This window comes from Pinus tabuliformis, chromosome 6, assembly GCF_031772625.1.
Source record: "Pinus tabuliformis cultivar Carrire ecotype Pingquan chromosome 6, CPIR1, whole genome shotgun sequence".
In the NCBI taxonomy this organism is placed as follows: Eukaryota; Viridiplantae; Streptophyta; class Pinopsida; order Pinales; family Pinaceae; genus Pinus; species Pinus tabuliformis.
In genome coordinates, this window is record NC_142292.1 from 884293822 (window position 1) to 884304837 (window position 11016).

Sequence of the window (11016 nt, forward strand, 5' to 3'; positions counted from 1 at the left end):
ATAGTAGTTTATAGGCAGCTGAGGCTCCACAGATAGATGGCGCCTTTTTTTTCTATATCCGGCGAATGGAAACATGTCTGCTGGTTTCCGGTAAAATTACAGGAGCGGAAGTTGGATTATGGCATTCGGTGGGTTGAAGGTGACATGGCAGGCAACGTGGGTTACATCTTCAAACATTAATTATTAAAGTAAATTGCTGATGCGCTGAAAAGGAAATACATTGATTATTTTGGAGATCCGATTAGTATGTTTTTATAATTGTTATTTGACATTGAATGAAGTAAATGGTTATTTCTCTACATGTTTAGCGGAAGTGGCTACATGTTTCAAAAATTCAAATTTAGTTTTGGTAAGACCTTTTGTCTCACAGCATAGGCGGATTCCATGGATTTTTAAAATAAAAGTTTTGCGTTAAAATTCGTATAATGATGTTTATATGTGGATTTTAGTTCTTTTGGGAAGTGGTTAAATTTTCAATTTATCTCTGGATATGAAACAATATGAAGTAGGCATGGACTTCGAAAGGAACAATATGAACGTAGTAGTCTTGGTTTTGTTTAGGTAATTTTTTTACTTGATTTTGCTCATAATTTGGGAAGGAATTTTTGGAGAGAGTAGTTTAATTTATAAACAAAAAGTTTTTTATTTAGAGTAATTTTTTGGTTAATTTTAATTAATATACAGTAAAGAGTTTTAAAAATTTGAATTTAAGTTGTTTAATCTATAAAATTCTAATATTTTGGGGTTTTTCAGAGTGCTAAATTTATTTATGCATTTACAAATATATTTTAAATAACAAAAATACATAATCTGCCTGAAATTTTTTTCAGTAAACATAATCTGCCTGAAATTGTCGCCGAATTTTGGTGAAAAGACCCATTTCGTCTATATATAAAATTTCTATTGTGTAATCTGCCCAAATCTAATGTCTGCTTTAATTGTATCAACAAAAACACATAATCTGCGTGAGATTGTCGCCCAATTTTGGTAAGAAGACCCATTTCGTCTATATATAAAATTTCTATTGTGTAATCTGCCCAAATCTAATGTCTGCTTAAATCTATAAAATTAAAAATGTAATTTCAACTAACTCTCTATCTAACTAAAATTCTGAATATGATATTCATATATTATTATTATTTTTTAAATATAGTTTTTATTTAGAATATAAGTTAATTGTAATTTATTTTAAATATAAAAAATTAATCAAATTTAATAATATTTTTTATATTAAATTATCAAAAATTTCAATAAATTTATATTTTAACTTTCCCTTCTCATCTTTTCTCAATTGTTTTTCAATAAAAAAATAATTTCTACTCAATTATTTCTTTATTTCAAACTATTTACTCATTTATTATTTATTTACTTTACCCTATTTTATTTACTAATTTAACTATTTATAGAAATAATATCAAATTAAACTTATGATTTATTATTCCACTTATCCCTAACTAATTTTAGTTATTTTTGGGTATTTATATCAAGGGCAGAATTGAGGCTTCTGTGATCCATAACATTTATAAGAAATATTTCGGCGTAAATCACATGCAGAGAAAATCTGTCGACGGGTTTCGAACCAACTAGTGTGGTTCATCGTCAGGACAAACCTGTCCTGACGATGAACCACACTAGTTGGTTCGAAACCCGTCGACAGATTTTCTCTGTATGTGATTTACGTCAAAATATTTCTTATAAATATTTATATCAAATTTAAATTCACATAAAATTTAAATAATATTAATTTGAGTGATTTTTTTCATAAATCCAAATAATTTAAACTAAAATTTTATGTCGAAATTATTTAAATGCCATAATTGGAAATTAATTTTTATTTTTTCAGAAGTACACGCCAAAAATATATATTCCAAACTTATAATCAGTATATTATTCCAGTGTTATAAATATATGTATCATATTTAGAAATGGAATAGAAATGTATTATCCCTATGTATAATAGAAACGAAGTTGAATAGAAATGTATATAATAGCAACGAAGTTGAATAGAAATGTAGTATCTTTATGCATAAGTTTTGATAATTAAATTTAAAAGGAGTAATTATGATAATTTTGTATATCACTTAGATCTATTTTAACTATAGATTTATCAAGAGTCTAGAGGGAACAAATCTTTATGTATCTTAAAATATTAGCATCTCAAGAAATTTGATACCTTTTACTTCTTTTAAATAGACTATATTCCACATGAATACCATGGGTTTTCATAAACTTGGAGCTTAAAAACCATTGGTAACTTGACCAAGTCAAGTGTACCTTAACTACTCACCAAAAATTAATTAAAAAAATAGTAACATAGAATTTTTTATTTTAATATAGGACTATTTTTGTTTTTATTTTAAATTTACCTTAACTTCCCAACAAAAATTATAAGAAAAAATAACTTAAAATTTTTACTTTAATATAGGGTTATTTTTATTTTATTTATTTTTACATCACATAACATAACATAACCTTACAATATCTCAGATAACAAGTACTTGGAGAAGGTTTCCTCATACAACATCGAGAAAAGGATTATAGGGGCAAAAAAGCCTACTATGAGCTTGAAAACAAATTAAGTGTAAAAAAGAGTTCATCTTCGTCACCCTTATTATTTTATATGGTTGAGAGGTTTAGGGCTGGAGGAGAATCATGGAGAAATATTGAGATAAACCAAAAGCAATTTATAACCTATAATCTCAAAATTAAAGGAAATACTCCTTACCTTATTATCTTGATTGAAGCTAGAATCTCCCCCATTGAAAGCATGGTTATGTTTAAATATCTTATGTACAAAAAGAAGTTATCCAACATGGAAGCCACCAGGTTCCCCAAGATTGCTTCTAACTCTAGTCAAAACCCCCGCCTCCGACTCAAGTAAGGATGGCATAAAGATGTTCAGTCTTGGCTCATCCATTGGGGGATAAGGGAGGAGATTATTTTGGAGAATAAGGATGATATTAAAAACACTATTACTTCTAAATTTAAGGATACGTTGTGGGAGGATAAGGAGATAGCGGGGAAAAGAAAGCTAAGATCAACCTCACTCTTACTAACCAAAATTATCTTTCAGACCAGTGCTAAGAAGAAGATGAACATTTCTAAGATAAGAAATAATTCTCATGATCTTTGGAGTGAAACCAGGCATTGGACTATTCTCAAAACACCTTGAAACGAAAGAATCTGCCCCCTTTGCGATACTAAGAGAGTTGAAGATGAGAAGCACTTTCTCCTTGAATGCTTGACCCTTACTCACATTCATTCTCCTTTCCAAAAGATGTGCCACATTACTAATCTTCTTGCCTTGTTAAATTAGCCAAACTACAATGATCTTGGAATATATATCTCACTTCTTTTTTAGACTAGAAATACAATATTATAGAGTTTCAGGTAATCATCTATTCTTCTTAAGGTTTGATAGACCTAATCGGTCTCTCTGGACGTTAACCATCATCATCACCATAATTATAATTCGAATGCATTCTTCTAGAGACTGTTGTTTTCCAATGAATGTGATTTGTATCCACATAGGAGTCATTATCATCCCAAGTTGTAGTAAGTTATTCCATTACTATAAATATAAGACTACTTTGTGTTGAGAGATGGATCAAATCCAATGATGTGATTTCCCTTGCCAAATGTCCATACAATTCTCTGGAGACACCAAACTTTAACCTTGTTGAAGCTAGTCCAAATGTAAGAACCGAATTTATTCCCAATGTGCCCTTCTCTAATCTAGTCATCAACTTTCTTATTTTGTAGATACTTTATAGCAATTATATCATGCCCGATGCCATCTCGGAATAGAGCGCGCCATACCGATTTGATTATGAGTGCCCACCCAAAAATATTTACAACCAAAATTCCCCATCCATTGAATTCTTTTGGAACTGTGATCTTCTCTCATTTAATAAGGCGGTATTTGTTTTTCCTATCCAAACCTGCCCATATGAAATGTTTTATGATTCTTTTGATCTTAGTAATAATGGTCGAGGGTAGAATATATAGATGTGCCCAATACACCAAGATCTGTTGTATTACTGCATGTGTCGGTATGTATCTTCCTTCAAAAGTAAGCCATCGATGGGAGCAACAATATAGCTTATGGTGAATTTTATCTAGAACCCATTGCCAGTGTGCAAGCCTATAATTATTCGGCTTGAGATGGAAGCCTAGGTAAGTAAATCCATCACACGAGGGTTGGGTGCGAAAATGAAAGAGATATGCAATACTATTAATCTCCTCATGATCACCATATGAGTGCATGATTAACAATTTGTCTTCCTTAACCATCATTCCCGATGCCTCGCCAAATATCGTGATAATATAGTGCAGATGCACCCATTGTTGTCTGAAAACCATCCCAAAAGTGAGGAATTCATCCACAAAAAAATTATGGGTTATATCAATACGATTTTCCAAATGGATACCATAGAAGAGGCCCGAGGATCGAGCTGCATTAATTTTTTGACTAAGACCATCCATAACCAAAATAAAGAGTAGTGGTGAAAGTGAACATCCCCATTGTAACCCTCTCTTTTCTTTGAAAAATTAGAAGGATAACCATTTACCAGAACAAAAAAATGTACATATGTGACACAAACAATAATCCATTCTACATTTTGAACTGCCAGACCAATCTTCGTCAGAATGAGGTGCACGAATGACTAGTCTACACAGTCGTATGCTTTCTTCAATTCCACCTTCATGACCAAAGCCTCCATTTTTCTTATGTGGATGGAATGTATAGTTTCTTGTGTGGTGGCAACTACATCATGAATCAATCTTTTATGCAGGAAGTTGAATTATTCCCGAGAAATATATGTTGAGGGGGTAATATTCATACGCTCCGCTATAATTGTAGAGATGAGTTTATAACATATGTTACAAAGTGAAATAGGTCTTAAATCCAAGAAGGAAGTAGTGATAGTAACCTTCTGAATCTTTGCAATAAAAGTGGAGTTTATGGACCCATATACAAAACCATCGATCCTCGATTCTTCAACCATATTCTAAGGTCCATTCCCATCAGATCAAAGAAATGGAGGATAAATTCCATTGTCCAGCCATCCGGGCCCGAAAATTTGTGTTTTGCAAAGTATTTCAACAATCGAAGAACTTCTTTAATTGTAATTAGGCTATACAATGCTTCAATTTCTTCCTCATTAAACATAAGAGGGTAGTCCATCATACCCCAAATTTGATCTTCAATATGATCGCCCATACGAGCTTGGTAGAAAGGCTAAAAAAAGTGTATTGCTTCTTTTTGTATCTCCTCTGTAGTGTATACTTTCTCCCCATTTCTCCATGGTATATGCCATATAATATTAATATTTTTTCTGCGATTATATTATTTATGAAAGAAGTGGGTGTTTCTATCCCCCTCACAGAGCCATATAGGTCTGCTTTTCAGGTGCCAAGTAGTTTCTTGTATCTAGAGAATGTGCCTCTTTCTATGCTCCAATTCTTTCACCCTTTCCTGCATGAAGGTTGTAGCAACTCCCTGATCAATGTTTTTGCTAAGTCTTTCAACCTCTTCAATTATAGCTTTAAGTTCTAGAGAAAGTGACTTTTTCTTTTCCTTTTCCCAAATCCTGACACAACTCTAGAAATATTGTAATTTCTCCGAGATATGTGTCATTGGGGATATATCAGTCTCCCTCGTCACTGAGTGGCAAGAAGTTTTTACTCGTTCATTGAATTTCCCATACTCAAAGATTCTGTTAAATTTGAAAGGAATACCTAGTCGAATATGCTCGTCTGCCATTGTAGTACAATGGGGAGATGATCCGAAATAAAAGTCATATCAACCCAGGACCTCAAATTACCCAATATTTCAACTTTGTTCTTGTGTGCTAAAAGCAGTCCAATCTCTTTCCGATATGTTCCTCCCTAGTTCTACCATTATGCAATGTAGGAGAGAGAGGGTTGGGTTGGATATGTAGGAGGTGATTTGATCTAAATTAGGATAGGGTAGTAATGTTGTGATAATCCCCCTCATTAGAATAAAAAAAAATGTGCTTGAGGTTTGACTCCAAAATAGCAAGTAAAAGCATGAATTTTATGTGTTTTTACTTAAGTTAGTTTCATTAAGAAAACTTAAAACATGAAACCAAAACACTGAATGGAAGCATGCATCCAACAATAATACACCAACCATTGATAAAGGAGTTCACCCCTCCTGGGTTACATCTCCTTGGACCATCTCAAAAGGCATGACCCCTTCTCATTATGCTCAAAATTCTTCAATGGTAAAGAGTACATAAGGGTGCTGACGAAAATAGTGGCTAGTTTCCCCTTCAAGGAAACATTCTTCTACAAATAACTCTCACTCTAAACATATGAAAACCTACAGTTAGTCATGAAACAATCAGCAAGCTAAGGGCTCTCAAATCAAGACCCCATACTCCAACTACCAAGAACATAAACAAGTACAACAACCCACTTAAAGTACTTAAACAATTCTCTTTCTCCATACACATATAGAGCAAAGAAGAAATAAAGTTACAAACACTAATGTAATGGCTACTGCAGAAAACGTATGGAATCTGGAAGACCCCTAAAAGGTCATCTCCATCTTGGAACTCCTCCATAAACTGAATCAAGACTATGGTTGACCAGGGCACCCATAGGCTTCACTTTACAAAAATCCTATCCAAACGTGCTCCTTTGATCCTGAAACCTGTTCCAATCAGTTCAGAATGTCCAAAAATGTCTATCTAGCCTCTTTTTGCATCCCATTGGTCGAAAATTTCCTTAGTTATGACTTCTACCAATCTTTCCACAATTTTCTCCTCCAAATCTTTCGTACTTCCAATTAAATTCAATATCCGTAGTTAAAACTTGCAGTTTTTCTGGAATCAGTGGTTCCACCATCATTCTCGCATATCTCGTGGTTAAGGGCCGAGTGGTCTACGGTTCCACAACCCCGTTGGATATCGCAATCGACGAAGTCCATCAGCGTAGAGACCCTTACATCAGGCGCTCTCCGAACCCGACAAGATTATCAAATACAACATATAACATATCGCATCCGAGAACCCCATCACAATTGCAATCAACGCTTAAACCTTCGGCATATCAACCCAACTTGCATTCAGCGATAACACAAGCCAGACGGGATTATAAATCTCAATGCATAAAACATCGCATCCAGTAGTCCTATCGCAATTGACACTTTCCCTCGACAGGTATCAAAGTCCATACGCTGTGATAAAAGTGGATACGTCGGGGTTATAAAATACATCTTATAACAATATTGTGTCCGGAAGTTCGCCATCGCAAATTGCAATCAGCGTTATCGGCAGTGACATATATAAATATCGGTGGTGACCAGGTGCGATATGCGATTGTGATATGTGATTGTGGTATATCGCATCGCAACCTTGACTGTATCGGGGGCCAATTCTTAACATTATGCGATATGCGATTGCGATTGCATCGCATTGCAACGTGCTCTGTGCCAAGGGTCGATTCTTTAACACCGACCTGTCTTTTGCTCCGATATGTGATATGCAGGGGCTAATGTCGACTTGCCACTTGGCGCCTCCTCATTCGCTGAAGGGCTTTGCCATGTCATCCAATCTTGCCATGTCATCAAGTCAACCCTGAACTTTGAATTGCTCTAACTTTTGCATATGAGCTCAGGTTTGAGTTTTGTTCGCACCGTTGGATTCAGAATGACGAGCTCTTCGATATGAAGCTAAGATTATCAAGATTCTGACACTTTGAATTTTTGGCAAATTTTGAGCTCCTGATCACTCTTCCCCACTGAAAAACTTTTGGTCTCCAAAAGCATTAAATAATTTGCAACTGCTCTGTAATTTTTTTGCACCGCAAGTTTCCTACAGGTTATCCTTCTTTCTCCTTCACCTTTGTTCTTCGGAGCCATAAGCAATGAGCCGACATCTATCCATGTCACTATGGCCATCCACAGTAACATCCTTCCCAAGAAGAATTCCAAGAAGATGAGCACCTTGGAATTACTTATCTACAAAATACTTATCAAGGATAAGATCCTAAAATACTTTGCCAAATGAACCCAAACAAGCTTCACATAGTGAATACTTGTATAACTTGAGTGCTACACACATTTGGAACATACTAAATGTGCTGCAACTACTCATACAATAGTTTTAAAATGCTTTTTCAAACTACAAGTAGAAAAGCATTTTACAAAATGGAATAAACTTGACTCCCAAATCTCTCCATTCAAATTGACTATCAACAAGCCAAACTAGCATTGTAATGCTTAAAGAAAACATTCTTGCATATAAGTGATTTATTTATAAACATCAATTTTACAAATTACCCAACTATGGGGATATGCAACTAGTGCAAAACATAAATTTACAAACTTCAGTTGGACAAGTAGTCTGCTCATTTCTTACCCAACGAGGTGAATGAACCCTTTATTTGAACTTTCTCTTCTTCTGAATCTGCTTCAGGGATGCTTGCATCTTGCGTCGCTTTTTCTTTTGTCGCTTCCTCTTCTGGTGCTTTCATGATTTTCTTGCCCTTACCAGGATGAAGTTGTGGAAACAATTTCCAACACTTCTCGACCCAATGTCCACTGATATTGCAGTGAGTACAGAATTTCTTTTGAGCTCCTCTCGTCTCACTTGCCTTTATCCTTGGATGAGATTTTCTCCTTTCGGTCTCAATTCCAGTAGACATAAACATCTTCTTGATTAGTTCTTTTCTTTTATCGCACTTATCTACACAATGGTTAGATGAAAGGCAAAAGGTGCATGTAAACATTTTCCTCAACAGGTTATTCAAATTTGCATGTTTTTTTCCATCATCAACAACATTCAAATTAACATAATGATTATACCTCTGTTTTTTGTCCTTTGGCTTACGCTGCTTGCGTGAGGAACTTGTGTGGCATGAAGAACTCGACTTTCCTTCTTCTTCAGCTTTTACATCTCTCTTTGGAGACGTTATTCATGGTAAGTCCTCCTTACGCCTGAGGAACCAACTGGGGACCTTTTCTGGATGAAACTCCCAACATCTCGCCTCCTCATGTCCTTTCTTAAGGAAAAACGAACACGATATCCATGAACTATCACTAGAAGATCACTCTTCTTTTGCAACATAGCCCAAGCCTTCGTATTTAGGCCTCTCCTTGGCCTCAATTGGACTTTTAATGCCTTGTTGGTTTATGCGAAGACCTCCTCCCTTGTAACCCATCTTGGTCAAGAGCTTGGATCCAATGCCTTTACCGTGTTTTTCAAAGGTTGCAAATGAATTTACATCAACACTTTCGCATAAGGAAGAAGCATGTAAATTCGTACCATTTGCTTCATCTTTCGATTGACACACGAAAATGTTTTCGATTTCCCTTTTGATTCGAGGTGTGTCCTCTTGGACTCTTCGTCTCTCTTCTTTCAGCTCCTCGGATTTGGGCGCTGATAGAACCTCATCTTCCACATGTGGACAAAAGGTACAAACTTGTCCACCTACTTTCTCGGAGGGACTTTCTACGCTATAATCTTGCATAATAGTTGTAGATAAACATGAATATTGTGGAGAAGATGGTGGTTTATCACCATTCTTGTTACCTTCTTCCCTTGGAGAACAATCTCCTCATTGAGGTCTAGAGCTTTCACCTTGCAATTTGGTATTCCTCTCTTCATAGAGGACTTTCACCATTTTTGCCATGTCTAAGAAAGCCTTTCTAAAATCCTTCACGTCCTCTGACATTCTTGAAGGTTCTCTTCCTTTGGACATGCTTTGCTTGAAGCTTTTACTGCAATTTGAGGTAGAACTTAGTGGTAGAGATTGTAAAAATCTTGTTCTCCTTTCCAAAACCTTCTCCTCAATGAGCTTCGAAACACATTCACTTGCAAACAACTGCCAATTCCTCCTTGCACAAAGCAAATCATAGCTCTGATACCAACTTGATCTGAATTGTGACAGATTAGCAATGTTGTGCTAATTCCCCTCGTCAAAAAAAAAAAAAAAAAAAAAAGAGTAAAAAAAAAAAAATGTGCTTGAGGTTTGACTCCAAAATAGCAAGTAAAAGCATGAATTTTATGTGTTTTTACTTAAGTTAGTTTCATGAAGAAAACTTAAAACATGAAACCAAAACACTGAATGGAAGCATGCATCAAACAATAATACACTAGCCATTGATAAAGGAGTTCACCCCTTCTAGGCTACATCTCGTTGGATCAACTCAAAAAGCATGAACCCTTCTCATTATGCTCAAAATTCTTCAATGGTAAAGAGTACATAAGTGTGTTGACAAAAAGAGTGGCTAGTTTGCCCTTCAAGGAAACGTTCTTCTGCAAAGAACTCTCACTCTAAACATATGACAACCTACAGTTAGTCATTTAACAATTAGCAAGCTAAGGAATCTCAAATCAAGACCTCATACTCCAACAACCAAGAGCATAAGCAAGTACAACAATCCACTTGATGTAGTTAAACAATTCTCTTTCTCCATACACATATAGAGAAAAGAAGAAATAAAGCTACAACACTATTGTAATGGCTAATGCGGAAAACATATGGAGGTTGGAAGACCCCTGCAATGTCATCTCCATCTTAAAACTACTCCATAAATTGAATCAACACTCTGGTTGACCAGGGCACCCACAGGCTTCACTTTACAAAAACCCTATCCAGAAGTGCTCTTTTGATCCTAAAAGCTGTTCCAATCAGTTCAGAATGTCCAAAAATGGCCATCTAACCTCTTTTTGCATCCCATTTGGTCGAAACTTGCCTTATTTATGACTTCTGTTAGTCTTTCCACAGTTTTCTCCTCTAAATCTGGCTTACTGCCAGTTAAATTCAATATCCGCAGTTAAAACTGGTAGTTCTGCCATCATTCACGCATATCTCGCGATTATTAAGGGATGAGTGGTCACATGTAGAGTGGTGGTCCGACAGAAAAGGCTACGGTTCTGCAACCCTGATGCAATCGGCAAAGTCCATCGGTGTACAGACCCTTACATCAGGCGCTCTACGGACCCTTCGGGATTATTAAATACAACATATAACATATCACAT